Genomic DNA, 24,508 nt, shown 5'->3' on the forward strand with positions numbered 1-24,508 from the left:
ATTTCTGTTTTAAAAATACTATAAAGAGAATTACTCACGTAAGGGGACATATAAGGGGAACCAATCAGTGCTGAGACCTACAGCGGAAAACCGTATCCAAAAGAAAAGGGGATCCCAGGAACACCACACGTGAAGCAAATCAAAGTAAACAAAACAAAGAAGCTACAAAGTGCTAACACAACAAAAAGGGGACACCGTGACCAGGACACCAATCCACCACCGTAGGCTCAGCACCTGAATGGGGGCGACCAGGAAGCAACCAATTAGAAAATAACAAATAATGAAACAAAACAATAACTAATAACAAAAGAGGATTCAAAGAATTAAATGTACAGGAATTATAATAATTAAACCCAATGACAAATAAACAAAATTCTATATAACAGCAATTGAAAAGCAAACCATAATAACCCAAAACGAACAGAATAATTGTAATTATGGGTTACAGCAAAACAAATTACAAACAGAATTAAAGAAATTACCACAAAAGAACCAAATCATATATATATATTATATATCCTCTCATGCGAGTACACACACACACACACACACACACACACAGTTTAAGACGTGGCTGCCCACAATCGGAGACAGCGTTACCAAGCGACCTGGCGGAGCGGCGAACGCAAGCGAGGCGATCAGTTCCGCAAACACACAGCTCCAATCAGGCACAGCAACCAGACCCAACAACCTCTTCGACTGAGGGAAAGAAGTGGAAATAGAGCAGAAGCAAAGCAGCAGCGGTTCTAGGAGCGGATTAATCGGCGCTGCGCCGTTACGGTCAGTCGTCCTACGATGAAGCGAACAAACAACGAGCAACTTATGAATGGCTGGAGGAAGAAGCTAAAACCACTGCACTACATACCGATCAGGCGATCCCGGCCAACACAGCGTGGAACGGGAGGATCAAAGCTCCCCGAGAGCGACCCGTGGCAGGCAGTGAGTGGCACAGAGCGGTGAACAGCGCGCAGCCAGCAGCAACACCCAAGTGGACCTTTATAAAACAATCACATTAGTACTGGATGGGCAACATACGCGAGAAATGCAGCCGGCAGCCCACCTGTAACCACACGGACGCGGAAATGGAGGAAGCACAGGAGTGACGCGACCCAGCCTCCAGCAACCAAAGGACTGACAGGTGCTTTACGCCCACCTTTATGTGGCAGTCTCCCACTGTGATTGGGTGGAACTGCAGCCCATCTGATTGTTGCTGAACTATATATTGCCACACTGAGAGAGCCACGATACGGGCAGCAGAAAGAAAATGGAGGAAATCAAAACACCCTGATGACCTGCTTTCCTATCACTCTCTTCTCTCCACCTTCACTGCCTCTATCTCTGCAGCCAAACGATCTTTCTATCAGACTAAAATTCAATCCTCTTTCTCTAACCCCAAAAAACTTTTCTCTATCTTCTCTAACCTCCTTGATCCCCCCACCCCCCTCCTCCTTCCTCCCTTCTACCAATTCACTTTGTCAACTACTTCACAAAAAAGGTAGATGACATTCGCTCTTCTTTCTCAACCCCACCTCCTGTTCTCACCACTCTACCAACCACACATTCAGCTCCTTCTCTATCCTCATTCTCCCCTCTATCTCAGGATCAAGTTCTTTCCCTAATAACTTCTGCCCGCCCCACCTCCTGCCCCCTTGACCCTATCCCCTCTCACCTTCTTCAGTCAATTGCTTCTGATCTTCTTCCTTTCCTCACCCACCTCATTAACACATCTCTGTCATCTGGTTGCTTTCCGGACTCTCTTAAAGAGGCCAGAGTGACCCCCCTCCTTAAAAAACCCACCCTTGACCCGTCTGAAGTAAATAACTACAGACCTGTCTCTCTTCTTCCTTTTCTCTCCAAAACTCTGGAGCGCGCTATCTTTAATCAACTCTCCTCCTACCTTCACCGGAACAACCTTCTTGATCCTCTCCAGTCTGGTTTTAAAGCAGGTCACTCGACCGAAACTGCACTTCTTGCTGTCACTGAGCAACTCCACACTGCCAGGGCTGCTTCTTTCTCCTCTGTGCTCATCCTCTTGGACCTTTCTGCAGCGTTTGACACAGTTAACCACCAGATCCTTACTTCCTCCCTTCAAGAACTAGGTGTCTCAGGCTCTGCACTTACCCTTCTCTCGTCCTATCTTCAAAACCGAACATACAGAGTAACCTGGAGAGGATCCGTGTCGGAACCCTGTCCTCTAGCTACTGGGGTCCCTCAGGGTTCTGTCTTGGGCCCTCTCCTCTTCTCTCTATACACCAACTCTCTTGGTTCGGTTATTCGCTCTCATGGTTTTTCCTATCACAGCTACGCCGATGACACCCAACTCATTCTCTCTTTTCCCAGCTCCGACACACAGGTAGCAGAACGGATCACCGCTTGTCTGACTGACATCTCTCAGTGGATGTCTGACCATCACCTGAAACTCAATCTCGACAAGACTGAATTTCTTTTTCTCCCAGGAAAGGGCTCTCCCACCACAGATCTAACCATCACCCTCGACAACTCTGTGGTAACTCCTTCTCACACCGCAAGGAACCTGGGTGTGACACTTGACGACCATCTCTCCCTCACTGCCAACATTGCTGCAACAGCTAGATCCAGATTGCAGATACATGTTGCACAACATCCGAAGGATTCGGCCTCTCCTAACCCAGAAGGCGGCACAGGTTCTGGTCCAGGCTCTTGTCATCTCACGCTTGGATTACTGCAACTCCCTCCTGGCTGGTCTTCCTGCATGCGCCATACGACCTCTGCAACTCATCCAGAATGCAGCAGCTCGACTGGTCTTCAATTTACCAAAATTCTCCCACACTACACCGCTCCTCCGCTCCCTTCACTGGCTTCCTGTAGCTGCTCGCATCCGCTTCAAGACTCTAGTGCTTGCGTTCCATGCTACAAACGGATCCGGTCCAGCCTACATCCAGGACATGATCAAAACCTACACCCCAGCCCGCCCACTCCGCTCTGCATCGACAAACCGGCTTGCTGCTCCCTCACTGAGAGGATCACAGAGGCACTCGCAGAACTCGAGACTGTTCACTGTCCTCGCTCCCAAATGGTGGAACGATCTCCCCATCGACATCCGGACAGCTGAAAGCCTCCACATCTTCCGACGCCGACTAAAAACACATTTCTTCCGACTCTACCTCGACTAAGACGACAAAAAAAAAAAAATTGTATTGCACTTATGACTAGCACTTCATAGTTTGTTCTACTTGAAGCTCTTACTTACTTCTAGCTCTTATTTGTACCCAAATGTTTAAATGCACTTTTGTAAGTCGCTTTGGATAAAAGCGTCTGCTAAATGACATGTAATGTAATGTAATGTAATGGTAACTGAAGGCTCTGCCTCCCATTCTGCTCTTACAGACTCTGGGAACCACAAGTAAACCTGTATTTTGTGACCTCAGTGGTCTGTTAGGGTGATAAGGTAAGACTAGGTCTTTCAGGTATGAAGGGGCCTGACCATTAAATGCTTTGTACATGAGGAGGAGGATTTTAAATTGAATTCTAAACTGTACGGGGTGCCAGTGTAGAGGAACTAACACTGGAGTTATATGTTCTCTCTTTCTAGTTCCTGTCAGAACTCGTGCTGCAGCATTTTGAATTAACTGAAGGGTTCTAACAGACTTGTTGGAAAATCCTGATAATAAGGAGTTACAGTAATCTAATAAATTTATAATCTAATAGTAATCTAATAGTATGCAGTGACGGTGTCAGTGTACTCCTGGAGGTCAGTGGTGGAGTTGTGGGAGGCAGCTTGCTTGAACACCTCCCAGTCTGTAGTGTTAAAACAGTCCTTTAGTGTCTCTACAGACCCTTAGTGTGGTTAAAATCCCCGGCCAAGATGAGGAGAGCATCTGGGTGGGCTGTCAGCTGTTCACTGATGTGGTGGTAGAGTTCATTCAGTGCCTCACTGATGTTGTTGTTGGAGTTCGGAAGAATGTACACCGTGGCGATCATAACAGCTGCAAATTCCCTCGGCAGGTAATGGCCGACACTTCATGATCATGAGCTCTACTAGTGGCGAGCAGTGTTTATTCACCACAACAGTGTCCTGACACCAGGCATCATTGATGTAAACACAGAGCCCCCCCCTGTGTGTCTTACCCCCTTCGAGGTCTGCCCGATAGCATGTTAGCCTCTCGAGTTGCATGACGCGGTCCGGGACGGTGTTGTTCAGCCATGTTTCCATGAAAACAAGGACACAACTGGTTTAAATCATACTTATCTGATATATTCCAGTTTGCTCATGTTAATGATAAAGCCTCACTACAAACAAAAGTTAATTGTGGAGGGAACATTATTAGGAAGCACAACATGCACTTTCATTGTCATGCAGATGACACACAGCTATATTTATCAATGAGGCCGAATGAAATAAATCAGGTTGTTCAACTCCAGGAATGTCTCAGAGACTGTAACTTTCTACTTTTAAACTCAGAAAAAAATGAGGTAATTATACACGGCCCTAAAGAGAAAAACTTTCTGATCACATTGTCACTTTAGATGTCATCACCATGGCTTCCAGTTCCACTGTGAGGAACCTTGGAGTTATTTTTGACAAGGAAATGTCATTTGATTCCCACATAAAACTAATTTCAAAGCCAAAACAGCCAAAACATTATGAAAATTAGAAACATTCTGTCCTTACAGGATGCTGTAAAACTAGTTCATGCTTTTGTTACATCTAGATTAGATTAGTGTAACTCCTTATTATCAGGATGTTCCAACATGTCTGTTAGAACCCTTTAGTTAATTCAACATGCTGCAGCACAAGTTCTGACAGGAACTAGAAAGAGAGACCATATAACTCCAGTGTTAGCTTCTCTACACTGGCTCCCTGTACAGTTTAGAATTAAATTTAAAATCCTCCTCCTCACATACAAAGCACTTAATGGTCAGGCCCCTTCATACCTGAAAGAGCTAGTCTTACCTTATCATCCAAACAGATCACTTAAAATACAGGTTTACTTGTGGTTCCCAGAGTCTGTAAGAGCAGAATGGGAGGCAGAGCCTTCAGTTACCAGGCTCCTTCTCTCCTGTGGCACCAGCTCGAGAGGCGGAGCTTCTCTCTGTATTTAAAGTTAGACTTAAAACTTTCTTTTTGATTTTGATTTCCTGTGATGCACATACACTCACTCTCTCACACCTAGGGTATGAATATGACTTTACTATGTTATTAACCTTGTTCATTCTCTCCCTAGTTTGTGTCTTTTCTTCCATTCCTCTCCCTCTCTCTGTGTCCTCATCTTGCAGGTTGCAGGATCCAGATCCAGTTTCGAGGCTATTATTATCACACATATCGCCATTATTATGCTATAATTTAATTTGTGAAAGAAATTCTGGAGTCATCAGTGTTCATTGTATCATATCTTTACTTCATGCATAAATTTTTGCATGGAAGAGAGACACTGTCACACCGTCAGGAGAGACGGACCATTTTAGACCGTCAAGGACGGTCTAAAATGGTCTCTCCCCTTCCTCCAAAAAGCTTCACCACTTATACAGAAACATCAAAGTAAAACAAGAACAGACACCACACCTAATGTTTATGACCCTAGTAGATGTTATCTAATGTTTACCCTAACAGATGCCATTATGTGCAACCCTTACGTTGACCTTTCCCTGTGACCTTTTCCTATCATATAATCACCCCAGGATTCATTTACAGCTTGACTGTTAATTGTTGTCTTAGAACATTACAGGAAACAAGAAGAAAAACAGTTATTTCCCACACATTTTATAACGATTTTTGCTGCTGCTTATATAAATGACATCATAGTCCTATGAACGTGTCGTCACTGACTCTAACTGTCCTGTATAAACTTATAACTTCATACAGTTGTTGTGTATCTGCTCCTGGTTTCTCTCTTCTGTCTCTACCTCATCTCCCTCTTGTCCTTTCTCTCCCCGCTTTCTGTCTCCTCTGTCCCCCATTATTCCTTTCACCCCAATCGGTCGAGGCAGATGTTTGCACATCTGAGTCTGGTTCTGTCAGATTTCTTCCTCTTAAAAGGGAGTTTTTTTCTCTCCACTGATGCCTAGTGTTCGCTCATTGTGTGAACTGTTGGGGTCTCTGCACTGTGTACAGTGCCTTTTGATAATGATTTGGCACTATACAAATAAAATTGAATTGAATTGAACTGAAAACAAATCTTTGTCAGTGTGTGTGCGAACCAAAGGAAACGATGTGGCAAAAAACAGTTCATGTGTGAAATGGACACATTCTTTAAAAAAATACTTTTGCTTGTTAGGATCTACATGCAATGTCTCTCCTCCCATTACCCTTTCCCTTTTCCTCTCCAGTTAAATGGCTGTCTGTTTCTCCCTGTCTGCATGAGTGGGTGTGTTTTGTGGGTGTGTCTGTTTGAGGGTGTGTCTGCTTGTCTTTCTCCCTGTAGGCTTGCCAGTGAAACCCCTTTACCTGGGTTCCCTCCAACTCACCTACTGCAGATTACTCTGTCACCCCTCACGCACTCTTGTTTCAAAGCTTGGAGCAGCTCACCAGTATTTGCCAGATTGTCTAGTCTTCCTACTGGTAACACTCAGCCTTCATCCTGTCCTTCTCAACTTTTGATCCCAGCCATTGTAAGCCTGCTTGTTTTAGCGGCAGTTTAATGAGCAAGGGACAGCTGGAGCAGCAGCTTGGAGGGAGCACATGATGTGTGAAATGTTCTCTTTTCTGACTTTCTAATTTTCAAAATTCAAGCTATTTGACTTAATGCATAGATTGAATATATGGAACCTGAATCTACCAACACAATGCGTGCAATGTTGAGCTGACTTGGTTGTGTCATGGTTATCCCAAAGAGCCTTGATTTTATAGTCCTCACACCTGCTAGCATCAGCATCAGCAGCTTGGAGGGAGCACATGGGGAGTTAAATGCTCCTCTGTACTTTGTCTTACCCTAGCAACGTGCTAATACCTGGTTGTTTTGTAACACTGAATGATTTAACACTCCAGTAATTGCTTTTTGCACTTTCATGGTCTAAGTGTACTTTTTAAAATGTCTTCTTTCTTACCTGTTGCATGAATGTAGAAGTAGAATTCCTGACTTCCTAATTCAAAATATCTGGCTCTTCCTGCATAGATTGAAACAAGTGGAACTTGGAGCTACTGCCACAATGCATGGTCAATAAGCACTGGAAGACTGCTCTAGGGTAAGTTGCTTTATGTTTACTGGTCTTTTTTCCAAAACATGCTCAGGGGTTGTGCAGTGTATGGAACACTGAGCGTCTGGGGGGAAGGGATTTGCCATTCAAAGTCAACGAAAAGTGGCAGACCTCCAGAATGCCACTTTTCTCTCTTCCAAAATTATTTTCCGTCATTATTATTGGACCAGGGTGGTGGAAGCGGGTTTTTGGAAGTGGATTGCGGAGTGCTGTGACGTCAGGCCACACCGGGTGTTATGTGCCAGTTTCTGTTGTCCCACCCTGCTTTTCGTCTTCCTCTAAGCAGGTAGATGGACCTCACCTGTGCTCAGCCCTAATTGCCACTCACTCCAAGCAGCTGAGTATAAGAAGGGTGGAGAAGAACGGCCACACTCTCTCTTGGTTCCTGAGCAGACACTCAGCAGGTGGCTGTGTGTGTGTGTTGCTGATCGGTGTGGAGATCTGGATCTGGGTTCTGGTGTGACCAGACTTGTGTTTTTCTTGGGTCCTTGAAGGACGTGCGTTTATAACCTTTGTTAGTTACTTTTGATAAAGGGGACATAGACCGGAAGCTCCAATTAACGCTGCGTTTGTGTGTGTGTCTGAGTCATTACCTTGTTTATGAAACCCTAAAGTTTCAGAACAACAGTTCAGCCACTGCCGAGAAAATAGTGTTGTATTATTTTCCTGGGCTCTGCGAAGCGGATCGGCACTTCCTTAATTTGATGTTGTCATCAAAAATCCTCACCACTCCTCTCACCACCGTAGCGCCTCCTGGTGCGGGCACTAGTCTGGGCACAACCGGTTGCGTACATTCAACCGCAGAAGAAGAAGAACTACTCTTGTTGTACCTGCTGAGATGCAGAGCATCCACCGTGCCAGAGGGGGAGCTGGGTTTCTGAGAGCTGGCCTATCTATTACGTCACTTCCAGGTACCTGGCCAATCACAGGACAGTAGGAAAGCTCTCATTGGCTGGCCAATCACAACACAGTCCACGTTCTGGGGGTGTGGTTTTGGTCTGAAACAGCGCAGAGATATTTTGATCGGCTCGTTTGCAGCGATTAGGAGGTTTTTAACCATGAAAACAAGTTAATATATGTAAGTAGACCTCCATAACTAACATACGTGTGATACAAGCATTCTATGTCGCCTTTAAGATTAAATATTGTTAAACCTTTCAGTTGGTTTCCTGCATCCTCTTTTGACCCAGACGAACAAAGGTGTTGCAACCTAAACCCTAGACACAATCAGGTTGTAATACCGGGCTTCCATAAAAGGAAGCCAGTTTTTGAGCATTCAACGGAGCAGCCATGTGGAAGTGCGGACGGCTTCCACATTTTGAAATATGATTAATAAAACCTGCGGAGTGTGTCTCACCGACTGCACTGACCTGAAGCGGCACCTTACGGTCGACCACGCCATCGGCATCCACTAGAGTTATTGCTTCTGGTGAAATATGGAAATGCACGGTAAGATTCACCACTCTCACCGACAACGACACTGCCTGCCTGGGCAAAATTCACACCGGAGCTTTAAGCCCCAAATTGCTTTTGTTTTGCAGCTACAACGGCCCTGTGGACTGCCCCGTATGTGACAAGAGAGGTCTTGTCCGTCTCGACAAGCACCTGAGAGAGGGACATTTACTTGCCGGAGGACCAAGAACCGCTGCTGAAGCAGGCAAAGTGGGTGACCATAGCTAAAGAGCTGGCAAAACTTCAGAGGTCCGAGCCGAGCAGTGCCATGGTTTCCCGATTGGATCAGCAGCGGTTCTTGGACCTCGGTGGGGGAACCAGTGACATGGGAGATGAACAGGACGGTGCCTTGGGATCACTGCATGTGTCCACCGTGAGGGACCTTACAGGACAGAGCCAGGTGCCGGGTGGTTCCACAGGCCCGAGTGACTTGACACGAGAGGGGCATGATTTCGATTTCCATTGCCAGTGGAACCAACTGATTCTAAGGGTGGAGCTCTTGGAGGAAAAGGTGCAGCGTCTCACCCAAGTATAGCCGAAGACACCCACCAGTCAAACGGCATGAACCCACTCGCTCCGTACCGAGGGGGAAACACGTCGCCAAGGGGTGCGCGAGCACCTGTATGGTAAGCGGTCATTTGCTCTCTTAGGACGGGCAGAGAGAGACTCACGTTTATGATGGTCAGCAAGCTGAAAAAGTCCCAGGTCTCACAGATGTTTTACGAACTGAAGAGGCTCAGTTCAGATGTCAAGAGGAGCGTTGCTGTTCACCGCCAGAAGGTGCAGCGTGATAAGTCGGCCAACCATCTCGAAGCGCAAAATGGACAAGATTTCATGGAGGTTTCTCGGGATGAAATCCCCCATCTGTTTGGTGAGTCCCCTTCTTGTCTCACCGCCTTTTATCGCTCTGAGTGTCCCACATACTGAACAATTTTTCCGGATCTCTTGCAGAGATGCTGGGCCAAGATGAGGCGAAACATGCCTTCTCACTGGACACAGGGCCGTTGTTTTCACAAACATGACCAAGTCTGACGTGGCCAACCACAAGGCTTGGAGCTACACTACATGCTACACTCTAGTCCAGTATTAGGAAGCTACACCAAGATGGGTAAGCTGCTGTTGGTGCTGATCTACAGCCTTTTTTACAATGAGATTGAGAACATGTGCAATGCAAATGGCATGTTGGAGCCACAGGTCCCTACCACATGCAATCATGTTGGCGGCACCATCAGTTAAAAGGCAAGTTGTTTTCAAAGTGATTCCCCATTCCTCCATGAGGGGTTTCATCACATGTGCCATATTTTCGGCTGTGTGTGCCAGTGGGAAATGGACTGCACCCAGTACAGCTGACTGCAGGTGTTACCTATATAATGAGCCGTCACAGCCAGATATGCGTCCATGTTCATTGACGTCATATCTGGCAGTCAAAGTGACTGCTGCAATATTTTGCACCGCAGCTTTGGCTTTGGCTTTGTCACTGGTATCTCTCCGCAACCATTGCCTTTACAGTCTAAAGAAGTAGAAGAAGATAAAGAATAAAAGAAGAAAAAATTGTCACCACTGTGTGACATTCAATAGTGTTCGTATACTTTATCGATGTCACCAAACACACTTTTCTTGTTGGAAGGATGTATGTAGGTTCCAGTTTCACCACAAACTCCTTAAATCCTGTATCCTCTACTATGCTGAATGGTTGGGTGTCTTTTACAATCATTGTACAATCAAAAAACAGTACTATCCTACTTCATTTTATTACAGGTAATTAGGAAATATGTCATGAAAAGTATGTTCCTTCAATGGATATTTTGCAATTGCTCACCTGGGCTCGGCCAAGCCACATTCCCCCCACCATCTGACATTATTTTCATGCAAAGCACGAAAATGACGGAGCATGGATGACGTGTTGTTGTACCCCAGTTCCTTTGCACACAACAAACACTTCACCTTGGATTATAAGAAAAGACAGTGAGAAAAATGTTATTGTTATTATTAGCCTATACATTGTATCATAACATTTTTCAAAAACATAATAATGTTACAAAAAGTGTACTAACCTTATTGGGATAAATCAAACCAAAATGTTCCCACACGGGATAAAACTTCATCTTTTGCACAGGCTCCATCCAAATAAGCAGCAGTAGCACAAATTTCACTAACAATTCAACAAATCACCAACACTAACCCACAAGTGTGAGCGGATCCATTGCAGTATATATGTGTTCAAAAATCGCCGAATACTCAAACCACTTCCTGAACCAGCGAGGCTTCAAACATCATCAGTAACATCACTCTCCCTGCAGGACACAACTGTTGATACATGCTTCACTAAACACTTCCGGGGAATTTCTCGATGCACACTTCAAACCATCGGCGCGGTACCACCCATCACTAACTGCGTCCGCGCTCTCCCCTGATGATGTAGTCGTAAGCAAAAGTCAGCTGCCAAAAGTTCCACGTTTTATGCCCATCTCCAAACTTCTCACATCCTTGCAGAGCAACATCCCAGTCTTTCCAAGTTGCTGGGAATGTGATGGTTGTGGGTGTTGTCTTTTAGCTCTAAGAAAATGTCATGCTTCCTTTCCCAACTCTTCGAAGAAAAACTCGATTGTTGGAAAAGGATCCATTGCCATCATGCCAAGGGTTAATACTTAGGGGCTTGCTCTGTTCACATAGTCTGTTCACTCTGTTCACATAGTCCGAGCATTGACCTTATATTGAAGTGATGCCAGGAGCAGCTCACCATTTCAGAAGCCCGGATGAGTTGGGAAATGGCCCTGCAGTTTGTACTGCTCCGTGTGACACGGAGCCGCTTTGCTCATGCACTCACATCTACCACTAAATCTTGGAGGTATGCCATTGAGCGAGGAATGTGCCACAGCCTCAGCGATTGATAGAAAACTGCGGCACACAACTAACAGTAAGAATGCACTTCCAAACATGCAGTCAAATGTGGGCGGTATGTCCTCTATATGGGGATTAAATATTAAATGCATTTTTGAGCATTGGGAGGTGAAAACTGGGGCTTGCTCTCTTCACTCCTTGCATTGACCTGGTGTTGCAGTGCCACCAGGAATGGTGCACTATTTTCTTTTTTCTGTGAAAACCAAAGCAAAGCTGAAAATAGAAGGACATTAACACATGCCCGTGCGTCAACGTAATTGCAAGCCCATGTTTCTTGTAAGGAAGCAGCAGTGTAAAAGCGTGCAGCAGTGTAAAAGCTTACAGCACCTGGTATTCCCAGCGGTCTCCCATCGAAGTACTAACAAGGCCCAACCCTGCTTAGCTTCCGAGATCAGACGTGCTTTTTTTTGTTTTTTTATTTCAAAAATACTTTCAAAAACATAAATTGACATACAAATGCATTAAAAGGTATTTAGAAAAATGAAATAGAGTACTCATGTACATAAAACAACTGATTAAGGAGAACTGAACTCTAACCATCACAAAATAATTAAGCATTAACACAACAGGGAACAAGGAAAAGAAAAGAACCAAAAAGAAAAGACAGAAAGTTAGAAGCTGAAACTATGTTGTCATCTGCGAACATCTCACGAAAAATGTTTGTGTATGCAGCATGTAGTAGTCTGAAGTGACTTTTGACTGTGCTTGTAAAGAGAAGCCATCTGTTGATGTGCAGATCTTCGTGTAGGATGTAGTTCCTGGTGATGAAAACTGTATGGCGTGCGATGGAGAGCATGATGTTGATTGTTGTCTTGTTGATACCAGTTGTGCCGTTAGTGATTCCAAATAGCCAAGTCCATTGCCAATCCACAGATGCCAGTGTCCTTAGTTTACAGCGGCTGATGAGGAAGGTCCGGACACGATCAATGAAGACCTCACAGATGGGACAAGTGAGAAACAGATGGTCAAAGGTCTCATTGTTCAAATTACAGACAGGGAAAACCCTCCCATAAGCAGTTTTATTTATTTGATGCAGAATGACACCCGTGAAAATGTGTCTGTGCCTTATTTTGAAGTCGGTATTTGTGGCTTGAGGGTGGGCAAAGGGACTTTTCATGTTTTTCCAGATTGATTAAATGTTTTGAGCAGGAAAGCGCTTCTGCCAGTAGGATTCTGCTGTAGGTTTTTGAACTGTTTTCATGAGCAGTGTACTGTACCAAAACTTAGTATTAAGTTCAGACAGAGCTTTTGAATCCGGGTGAGCACTTGTGCGAAGAACAAGGGCGTCATCCTGAATGCTGCCACTGGCAGGCTTTCTGCCAAAGGGGGGATTGCATCAGAGATTTATTTATCTGTTCAGTTAAATTTTTTTTTGTTAGGACGGCGACACCACACCTATTACTTTCAGCATTGCTGTAATATATATTACCCTCCCACAGGTCTTTTAAAGGGGACATATTATGCAAAATCAACTTTTTAACCATTTTAATACTGATATTTGGGACTCTGGGGGCCCTACCAGTCGCCAAAGTGTGGAAAAACAATACTCAGTCATGTTTTCGTGGTTCCGCTTAGTGTAAGTATAGGCGATAAAACGCTCGATGTTGAATTCCCTGCGCTTATGACGTCAGCATGCGCATTTCACCGCGAATGTTACCGCCCCACCAGTACGTTTACTTCGCAAGCTCCACCTTAGCTCCACCTTGTCCCTGCGAGAGTGCAGGCAAGGGAGGAAGAGCGGTATTATGTCAACGCGAAGGGACAAGTGTGCTGTTGGTGGCTGCACAGTGGAGCACAGTGTTTTACAGAGGATTTTATATATGAAGCTAATGTGCCGGATAAAGTCAGCAAACGTGTGTTCGTGTGTTCGCACCACTTCACATCAGACTGCGGCCAGCGGTCGCCGTATTTAGTCAGGGGACGTATTTCACCGACGTACAAACACACAAATTGTCACTCCATAACTGACCGGTCCTAGTTCACAGACTCAGTCTGATACAATCACATAAAGCAGCTGTTTATGCAGCTCGCCGCTGACGATCAGCGGTGCTGCACTCTCTGTGCAGCGGTGCTACACTCTCTGTGTCACCGATAGCCTAAACAGCCTAAACCGCTGAATAAACTGTATGTTGCTGTATCAGATCGGAGACTGTGCTCCGGAGACCTCACCACCGCACCACCTCCGGTGCTCCGGCGAGCTGGCGATCAGCGGTGCTGCACTCTCTGTGTCACCGCTGATCGCCAGCTCGCCGGAGCACCGGAGCTGGTCAGTGGTGGTGAGGTCTCCGGAGCACAGTCTCCGGTCTGATACAGCAACATACATTTTATTCAGCGCGCTGCTGGCGATCAGCGGTGGCGATCAGCTGATCGCCAGCGGCAGTTTAGGCTATCGGTGACACAGAGAGTGTAGCACCGCTGCACAGAGAGTGCAGCACCGCTGATCGTCAGCAGCGAACTGCATAAACAGCTGCTTTATGTGATTGTATCAGACTGAGTCTGTGCTCCGGTCATGGAGGACGTACTGAACAAATATGTTTAATTAGGACGTGTCAGAATGGTCAGTTATGAGCTCTATGTAATCTTTTCTTAACAATTTGTGTGTTTGTACGTCGGTGAAATACGTCCCCTGACTAACCCTGGATTTCCACTGGACGCGGAACGGCCGCGGAACGGTAGCCGTTGCAAATCGCTTCCATTCTAATCAATGTGAGCATTCCCACCGGCCGCGCTGCGGGGCGGATCAGCAGCGGCCCAGATGCGGCTCGCCGCGCCGCAGTGCTATCGATAGGAATCAGTTCTATCTTTTCCGTTGCCGCTGCTGAACCTCGTAAATTTCAACGAAGCACATCGCACAAGAAAGGAAGTCCCACACAGTATCAAAGTAAAACACTTCCGCCCCCCTTTCAAAATAAAACACAATACGTTTATTAACTAATTTATTAACTATGTTATTACATTGTCAATACTGCACAGACAATCAGGACATAATGAAACTACATAAAACGAGGCAACTAGAGAAACTGACTAGCAAACTTCCACATGGTAGAAGCACAATATCGAAAATAGATGGCCAGATCAACAGTTGGATCTCGCGTCCGTTCGAGATTATCGCGCGATCTTCTGTGAATACCACTGGCTCCCAAGGCTCCGCGCCGCTGCCGTAACGCGCCCGGTGGGGATTGACTTTTGGGTAGAGGACGAAGCAGAACTGCGCTGCGGCCGTTCCGCGGCCGTTCCGCGTCCAGTGGAAATCCAGGGTAAATACGGCGACCGCTGGTCGCAGTCTGATGTGAAGTGGTGCGAACACACGAACACACGATCTGATACAGCAACATACAGTTTATTCCGCTTACACAGTGATCGCCACCGCTGATCGCCAGCTCGCCGGAGCACCGGAGCTGGTCAGCGGTGGTGAGGTCTCCGGAGCACAGTCTCCGGTCTGATACAGCAACATACAGTTTATTCAGCGCGCCGCTGGCGATCCGCGGTGGCGATCAGCGGTGCTGCACTCTCTGTGTCACCGCTGATCTTCTGTTCCTAAGTGTTTTTAACTGATTTACAGTTGGACAGTGTTCGGCTCGATCCTTATGTAGGACGTCTCTTCCTGTGACGGCACTCTCGCTGACATGTTGATATTGTCAGAGAGCTAGTGGAGGGAGGGGGAGACGAATAGAGCTGTAAAGCGCTGTAAAGAGGACAAATCAGAAACCCCCTGGAAGAAGTGGGTGTGTGTTTGCCTGTGTCTCATTTGCATATAAAGGGACCATGCACGAAAACCGAGCGTTCTGAAAGGGGTTATTGAACTACTATGATTCTTCATCCTTATGGTATTTTGACCAAAGCATGTCACTGACATGTTCATTAGGACACCAGGGAACTATTTTAATGGGGGAAATAGGGTATAATATGTCCAACAGATTGAACTGAGATTCAGACCATTTGGTTTCTTGAAGAAACAGTATGTCACAATTGATGGAAGTTAACAAATTCTGTAGGTTTCTCTACTGCAGAGCCCACAGGCATTCAGCGAGAGAAAGGAGACCATGAGGAGGGTGAGTTGAAATGGTGTTACATCAGACATGATTATTAACTTTTTTTACTCCTTTTTTTGTGATCTTTTACCTTGTTTTACTTTCATTTGTCCTTTTCTTAGGTTTGAGATGAGAGAGGTGTCCATTTCAAGATCAGAGTCAGCACTTGGGGTGAGAACCAGAAAACGCAGAGTGCATCGGCCACCGGCACTGCATCACTCAGCACTCCCCGCTCCAGTAAGACCCCCATTTCAGAAGCCCGAATGAGTTGGGAAATGGCCCAGCAGTTTGTACTGCTCAGTGTGACAAGGAGCTGCTTTGCTCATGCACTCACATCTACCACTAAATCTCGGAGGTGTGCCAGTGAGCGAGGAATGTGCCACAGCCTCACTGACAGTGTAAAAGCTTACAGCACCTGGTATTCCCAGGCGGTCTCCCATCCAAGTCCTAACCAGACCTGTTAAAATAATTGAGATCCGGAGGAAGGAGATCGGAGTCAGCTCAGAATCCAAACAAGGGTTTAATCTTGTACAAGAGGAGCATTCACAAAGCAACACACAGGCCAGTTACAAAGTGAAGACTCCCTGTCTTGGAGTCACATGGTATTTATCTGTCTCAATGGGTCAGCTATCACCCTGCCATAAGGTGCAGACCCCCACCTAAGTGGGTCTGTTATCACCTTGCCCTAGGTCGCAGACCCATTGTCTCTATTCACAAGTCACATCAAACAGTTCCTAAAGTAATACAAAGGGTCACTGGTCACAAGTCACATCAAACAGTTACATTAACAATATAAAGGGTCACTGGTCACAGGTCACATCAAACAGTTTCATTCAACATTTCTCTTCTTGTATTACATGAGGTACATAATTCCCATCACATATCCCTCCTGTTTATGCTGATTTCCAGCATCATTATAACAAATGTTATAGAGTGTGAGAGCGAAAAAACCTGTCAGGCAGTTCAAAACATTCTAATTATCCATTTTCCTTCTAGATAGGGAAACTCTCTCACGGTCCTGCTGCCCCGGCAACCACACGCAGGTACTTCATTTGATCAAGGAACAAAAGCATAAATTCAAAAGCATTTTGATTGTATTGTTACCCCAAAACAAATTCAATGGGGACCAATTCAGAACACTACAACTTAAGCTAGATTTCCTGTAGTACCATCATAATCAGTAGAATAAACACATAAACAAAATTTTCTTAAACCATGTTGTCCTTATCTTCATCAGCCATTGTACCATATAGATTATCATTTGTCAAATCAGATGTAACATTTTCTGGTGCTGCATTCTCATAATCCTCTCGGTGGTCATCGGTGGTGGGGACTCTTTCATGCAGCATAAATACAACAACATCTCCAAATGATTAGAATAGCAGTCATCACAGCTACAGATAACGTCATAGTTTTTGTAGAACCTGCCCATTTTCAAAAAATGTCTTGAAGCCATCCAATCCGAAAACCAGAATTTTCATCTAACTCTACAGATAGGGTGGTTAATCCATCCAATGCCTTAGTGATGCTGCCATCGGGTGCTGTATTATTAGGAATAAATGTACAACACATATCTCCAAACATTCTACATTATACAGTACTCCTCCTTTTTCAGCCAACATCATGTGTAAAGCCATCCTATTCTGCCATGCCATTAAACTAGTCTTATCTAACTCTTGATGTATGCCTCCAAGTGCTTCCTTAGTGAAATTCATAAATCTCTGTTGATTATAATACCCGTAATTTATCCAATCCACATTTTTATTAACAGTTACCCACCAGCCAGGAGTGATCAAACCATCCTTCTGGTGCATTTCTCTTTATAATACTGCTTGAGTATTTTACACATATTTTAAGCATCTCTTGTTTCCCTCAGGACAGAGGGAGGATTCTCGGTCTTGATACCAAACGAGGCAGTCTTTTTCAACCCCCCAAACTTTATTTTCCAAGGTTTGGCTCTCACGAGGCCCCCTGTGTCGGCCACAGCTCTAGGCTGCCCCGGAAACTAAATCTAACTTAAACTCACTTAATTGTGACAATAGCACTCGCATTGTCCATTCAAGATGGCGCTGCCCGAGCAGCTGCTGCTTACAACGGCTCTCCCTTCTTTCTTACCTTTTCTCGTTTTTTCTCGTTTTTTCTGGCGTTTTTCATGCTTTTTTTACTTAAAATGGTCGAATCCTGCTGCCACCACGGGCACAATGAGACCACTTTTATTACTTTTGCATTTTGTTTAATGCTCTTCTCTGCACTTTTGGGAACTCCGTTGGCAGACACGCTCAGCGGATCCATTGTTTACACCAGGGATCAGCTGTTGGTGTTGCGCAACACCGCTCTCTCTCACAACACGGAATGGACGATTCCAACGGTTTTACAGAGGAAGAGACGGGGCTGCAGAGCGGGTCGGAGGAAACAGGAGAGCAAACGTAGGTTCCGTCCTTTTATCCCATCTATCATCATGGGAAATGTCCGTTCCCTCGTGAACAAAACGGACGAGCTCGTGGCGCTGACCCGGCACCAGAGGGACTTCAGGGAGAGCAGCCTGCTGTGCTTTACGGAGACCTGGCTGACGGAGATGACACCGGACTCGGTCATTTCCCTGGAGGGGTTTAAGACGGTACGTGCGGACCGGAATGTGGCTGGGAAGAGGAGAGGCGGAGGAGTGGCGGTGTTTATTAATGAGAGATGGTGCGACCCCGCGCACGTCTCCATCAAAGAACAAGTTTGCACAAAGGACATTGAATTTGTTGCGGTGGGCATCCGCCCGTATTACATCCCGAGGGAGTTCTCACATGTGATTGTGTATACAGTCTACATCCCTCCCTCAGCCGATGCAGCCGCAGCATGTGAGAGGCTGCACAGCTCAGTGTCGGCACTGCAAACTGAACACCCAAACTCTCTCCTGCTCATAAATGGTGATTTCAACCATGCCTCGCTTTCCCCCTTTTTCCCCACGTTCACACAGTACGTGAAGTGCCACACCCGGGAGAACAAGACGCTGGACCTCTTATATGCAAATATAAAGGGTGCATACACCTCCGCCCCCTCCCCCCACTCGGCCGCTCTGATCACAACCTGATATGTCTGCGACCTGAATACACACCTGTGGTGAGGAGGCAGCCAGCACAGAAAAGAACTGTAATGATGTGGAATGAAGAAGCCAAGGAGAGGTTGAGAGACTGCTTCGAGACAACATTCTGGGAGACTTTCTCTGATGGAGATAACATCGACGGCTTCAATGACTGTTTCACAGATTACATGAAATTCTGTGAGGAGAACGTCGCACCAACCCGCAGGGTGCGGTGCTTTGCCAACACCAAGCCATGGGTGACCCCTCAACTTCAAGTCGTGCTGAACAAGAAGAAGAGGGTGTTTGCTTCAGGGAGCAGAGATGAGCTGAAAAAAGTCCAGCGGGAGCTCAAGCAGGCGATCAGGGAGGCTAAGGACGTCTACAAGAGGAAACTGGAGGAGCAGATGGGGCAGAGCAGGACGAGGGATGTGTGGAGAGGCCGGAAGAACATCACAGGTCATGGACAGAGTGGAGCCAGAGTCACAACAGGGGGGGACCAGCGATGGGCCACTGAACTGAATCAATACTTCAACCGATTCGATCACTTTGGAGAGTATCAGGGAGTTGAGCATGACCACCTTACCCATCAGGGTCAGCATCCGCATTTTATCATTTTATCCAGCACCTCTTTCCAGGTGTTATCGCTGGCGGCCCTCTGATCCAGGCCAAGATGCACTCCTAAGACCCTTACACTGGCCTTTTCTTCTATGAAAGCCCATCTGCCTGGTGACCTTGCCCCCTCACCACAGTACATTATAGTTGATTTGTTTTTATTGATTTTGATAGATATTTACAAGATTCAAAGCTAGTTCTACACTTTTTTCATCTTTGACCATGATGTTTGTGTCATCGGCATAGGCAATCATTTTGCAGGAAGTGCCATTATCTGCCAGTATGCCCTGAATGTTCATGTTCTGATTTATTAATAGAGCGAGGGGCTGGGCCACTAGGCTGTAGATTAGAGAGGAGAGGGAACATCCCTGCCTCATTGATCTTTGAATTGCTATTTTTGGAGTTTGGAGACCATTCACTTTCATGCAACTGTATGCATTATTGTAAAGAGATTGAATTATTTTAATGAAATTGTGACCAAAACCGAATTGTGTTAAAACAGCCCATAAAAAATTATGTTCAACTCTATCGAACGCCTTTTCAAAATCTACTCCTAGATAGATGCCGCCAGTTTGTGACATCTGATAGATAATTTCTTTAATGGATAGAATGGAGTCGGAAATATCTTGTCCGGGAATGCTATATCCCTGTGACTGATGTACTATATTTGGGATAACTTATTTGAGTCTGTTGGGCAGGACCTTTGTGAACATTTTGTAGTCAGTATTCAGAGGGCTTATGGGTCTGTAGTTGTTAATGATAGTTCTGTTCCCTCGGTTTGTGTATGCCAAAGAAATTAAACCAAGTGTAAGGGTCTCAGGAGCTTCACCTTTCTTCTCAACTTCCTCAAAAATTCAAAAGTAAATTTGTGTTAATCTTTCTTTGAAAAATAGATCAAATTCAGTTGTTAAACCATCCACACCTGGACTCTTGTTTTTTGTAAGCCCTTGATGGCTGCTTCGATCTCTGCCATGCTAATAAGCTGATCACACCATATTCTGTCCTCTGTCGAGATTTGGTTCTGAATGACCTTCACCACACTTATAATTATATTTTGATTTGTATATAGCTGCTGGAATAAATATTGTATTCTAGATATTATTTTGTCAGTTTGTATAAATATATTGCCCTTGCTGTCTTTCAGTTCTTTTATGAATGCTTCGTTTTGTTTTCCCTTTTCTAAACCGAGGAAATAAGCTGAGCATTTTTCCTCCTCCACAAAATTTTGCACTCTGCTTCTGATTATTGCCCCCATGCATTCCTTCTTTTTGGAAAGCGCTAACTTGTCTCTTAAATAAATAGAATTTGTCAGATCTTTGTTGGGTTCATTTTAATCAGCGTTGCCACCCCACACATTGCTCGATCTGTGTTTGAGAAAAATACATCCCCTTCCCATAAACCTCGTACCATGCTCACAGGAGATGAGGACCATTTTGTTTCTTGTAAGAGCAAGATGTCACATTTGGTAGTATTGAGGACTTTGTGTAGTTTTTCTTTGCTGCAGAGCCCACGGGCATTCAGTGAGAGAAGCAAGGCCATGAGAAGGGTGAGCTGTAATATTATGGCATTAAACATCGCACTCATTTTTTTCCGTTTTGCTTTTTCTTATTTGTTTAACCGGACTTGTCTGTATTTTGTCGTTTTCTTGCCAGGGATACTAACGAGAGGTCTCTCCGAATCAGAGTCAGCACTTGGTGAAGGAGAAATTGTTGGCTCTTTTTCAGAGTAGGGAGGACTGAGTGGTGCAGATTCTGCGGTTGGGTTGCTCTTCGTGCCCCTGGCTTGGAGCTTATCAGCTCCAGCCACTTTTTTTGCATTCTCTGGTTGAGCCTCCTGATTCTGCGCTTCCGGAAGACTTTCTCCAGAGGTTCCCACATCAGTGGTGTTTTGTTACAACGTAATGTTAAAAGTCATTGCTTAAGTAAATTCTTTATGTTTGTGTATTTTGTTGTGGTCACTTTAAGAGTCAAAGGATTTCAGTAACAGGAAGTTATGTCGTGCATGTGATCAGTAAACAGGAAGTAAGTGAGCATGACTCTGACAGCTGTTGCTTATTGTATTCACGCTAATCCAGAGTCATCTACATACATTTTATGCCTTTTTTGGTGCATCTTGGGTATGTATCTGTCATTTTATGTGTTACCTACAACCATAGATCATTATTTGTGGGACAATGTTACATTTTGTGAAGTTTGATGCTAGAAAAATACCGGGTTACATATACACTGTTCTTAGGCCTTTGGAAGTTCATAAGAATAATAAATATATGAGTAGACATGTTAAAATACATAAAACCATAAAAACAGTACGAATATGGGTTTTGTTTTACAGTAAAGACTAAGTTATGTTATACTGTGTATTAATGTAGCATAGAGTATTGATTATGTTTTTTGTATGTTTTAGTTTCACCCTTCCTTGCAACGTCATTAAACCTGTGGACTAAGGAACAATTGTCTTCAGAGTCTTGATGTCCGGAAGGTGTTTATCTAGCTGTCAAGTTATATACAGTGCATATACCGAGGACAGCATAAGTGGTTATTTTTTCCACTCAGGGCAGCGGGGTGCAGAGAAAGCACCCCGCTCTGTGCGTACCTGTCTGCCTCCTCCTCTCCTGCACTGTCCTCGGTGCTTCCCTCTGTCTGCTCCTTCTCCAAATCTGACTCTGCTATGATCTCCGGTTCACTTTTAATTGCAAATACAATTTTCCATATTGTTATGGCACAGCTCACACCTTTTCACAGCTTTATGGCACTCCGTTGCATAGTGCCCCTGGACTCCACATTTATGGCAACAAAACTCTGGACACACTCTAAGAATGTGTCCAGGCTGTAGACACATATGACACACTTTCCCTTGGCGATCAAGTATTCGGGACCAGTGGCAGTATTAAATCTATCAGAGTAAGGCAAAGATTGTACTGTCTGATTAAATTTGACTTTCACATACCTTGTCCCATCTGCGATGTTAGTGCCAGGCCACGTTCTTCTCTTGATTGGAGAGATTGCAGAGACTCCCCAGCCATGCAGCTTGTCAATTATTTCCTGGTCTGAGATATACGTGGGCAGAGTGAGAAAAGAGACCACCAGTTCATCATTGTTTAGTTCTTTTGCCATAACTATGGTTGTGCCGATTTTGAATCCATCAAGCAATCTGCTTTTCCCAACAGCATTTGTCATTGTTATTTTATATTTGTCCATTCCAATACAGCGGCAGGCAATAAAAAACAGTCCACGCACACATTTCAGTAATTCCATTATTGTGACTTTTTCTGCTCCCGTCAATTCTATTTGCAAAGTAAGCTCCTTCTCATACTTCCTTTGCGTTCCATCATTCTTCTCTCTATCTCTATTCTCCGGGTTCTTTGTCTCCTTTGCCATGATTCTTTGCTTGGTGAGGTCGTTGTTCTCAGGTCCATCCATGATGAGAAAAAAAATCCAACAGTAAACGCCCTGTGAAAAGCACTGTTGGGGGGGGAAAACCACTCCTTTAAATGAACAAAACAATAAACTAAAGTAGCACAAGACGAGAAAAGGGAAAATAAGTGCAGAAAGGAGGAGAAAAAGGGGGTGAAAACAGGCTGCGGAAAGGAGGAGAAAAAGGGGGTGAAAACAGGCTGCGGAAAGGAGCCGTGTGCTCGAAATGTTTGTACCATTCACTTCCTGGTTCGCTAGTGGGCGTGCTCAGGGTGGTATGGCTGTAAGCCGAGGGGCTGGGGACACAGACTCCTTTTATAGACCAGGCAAGGCCCCCTGCTCGTGGAGGGGCTCAAAAGTCTGCCTTTCGAACACACTGCACTTCAGCCTTTATCTCCACTACATGCTACACTCTATTCCAGTATTAGGAAGCGACACCAAGATGGGTAAGCTGCTGTTGGTGCCGTCATGTTCAGTTGTTGCTGAATCTATAGGAAACGACAGCCAGGTATGCCAGTAAAACAGTTTGAGTGTTTCCTCTCCAATGTGTGCTGGAGGTTGAAGTTGAACATAGCACAGCATTAACGAGCACCTGAGTCGAGGCATTGGAAGAGTTGTGTCTGGCAACAGCCACCCAGTGTTTGGCAAGTACACCTCATACTTACCTGGCAGGGGAGATACCATGATTGAGAAGGCGGTTCACCCAGGGCGAGGCTCAGCCATTGCACTCTGTTTATGTTGACCCTTGCAAATTCCCCAAACGTGGGAATCTTGACTCAATAATTTTTTCTAGTGGGGTGCTGCGTCCACGCTCTCACCCGATGATGCCGTTGTAAGCAGAGGTCAGCCGCCCAAAGTTCACCGTTGTGTGCCCATCACCAAACTTCTCACGTCCTTGGAGAGCAACATCCCCAGTCTTTCCAAGTTGCTGGGAACGTGATGGTTGTGGGTGTTGTATTTTAGCTCTAAGAAAATGTCATGCTCCCTTTCCCAACTCTTTGTAGAAGAACTCGATTGTTGGAGATGGATCCATGGCCATCATGCCAAGGGTTAATACTTTGGCGCTTGCTCTGTTCACTCCACGCAGTGACCTGATATTGAAGTGATGCCAGGAACAGCTCACCATTTCAGAAGCCCGGATGAGTTGGGAAATGGCCCGGCAGTTTGTACTGCTCAGTGTAACACGGAGCTGCTTTGCTCATGCACTCAGATCTACCACTAAATCTTGGAAGTGTGCTAGTGAACGAGGAACGTGCCACAGCCTCAGCGACTGATAGAAAACTGCAGCACACAACCAACAGTAAGAAGCCCTCCAGGCTGAGTGAACACACACACACACACACACACACACACACATTCTGATACAAGGACGTTAGCAGCCGCACTCGTTTATGCAGCGGTTGCCGCGGGCGAGTGCGGGGCAGCTGCGGTGCGCATCTGCAGAAGAGGAGACGCACAGGATTATTTAGGATACGGTGGAGAGTTAAGGTGCTCAAGCAGGGGCGCAAACTTGAGCCTAAAATAAACAGGTATCATGGAACATGGATTACCGGTTGCGCTGGAGGTGTTGTTGTGGTCCGCAGTCTGGCCGCGTCTGTCCGGCAGCGAAAAGGAGCCGTCCAGAAACGTTAACATTTATTTGGTTCCGGGCCTAATTGGCCTAGTCCACAGTAATTATGACCATGGGGATGACAGAGGTGGATCTTGATCAAACCCCCTCTGTGTTGTGTCCTTTTCATGGGCAAGAGAGTGGACTGTTTTGTATTTATTTTGTAAATCTTTCTCTTTTTTGACATCCAAGCATACGTACTTTGTTTCAGAGTCTGTCTTGTTATTTGTGTATTAATTACTTGTTA

General features: G+C 45.3%; 1 non-coding gene and 1 pseudogene across 1 annotated transcript; both read left to right on the forward strand.

Annotated features, from left to right (window-relative positions):
• The first annotated feature begins 11,583 nt into the window (after positions 1 to 11,583).
• LOC122784619 lies at positions 11,584 to 11,711 on the forward strand (annotated as a pseudogene).
• An 11,598-nt stretch (positions 11,712 to 23,309) lies between these two features.
• LOC122784614 lies at positions 23,310 to 23,473 on the forward strand. Its single transcript, XR_006362188.1, has one exon. It is a non-coding gene; the product is annotated as a U1 spliceosomal RNA (small nuclear RNA).
• The last annotated feature ends 1,035 nt before the right edge of the window (positions 23,474 to 24,508 follow it).

The sequence above is a fragment of the Solea senegalensis genome, linkage group LG17 (genome assembly GCF_019176455.1).
Source record: "Solea senegalensis isolate Sse05_10M linkage group LG17, IFAPA_SoseM_1, whole genome shotgun sequence".
In the NCBI taxonomy this organism is placed as follows: domain Eukaryota; kingdom Metazoa; phylum Chordata; class Actinopteri; order Pleuronectiformes; family Soleidae; genus Solea; species Solea senegalensis.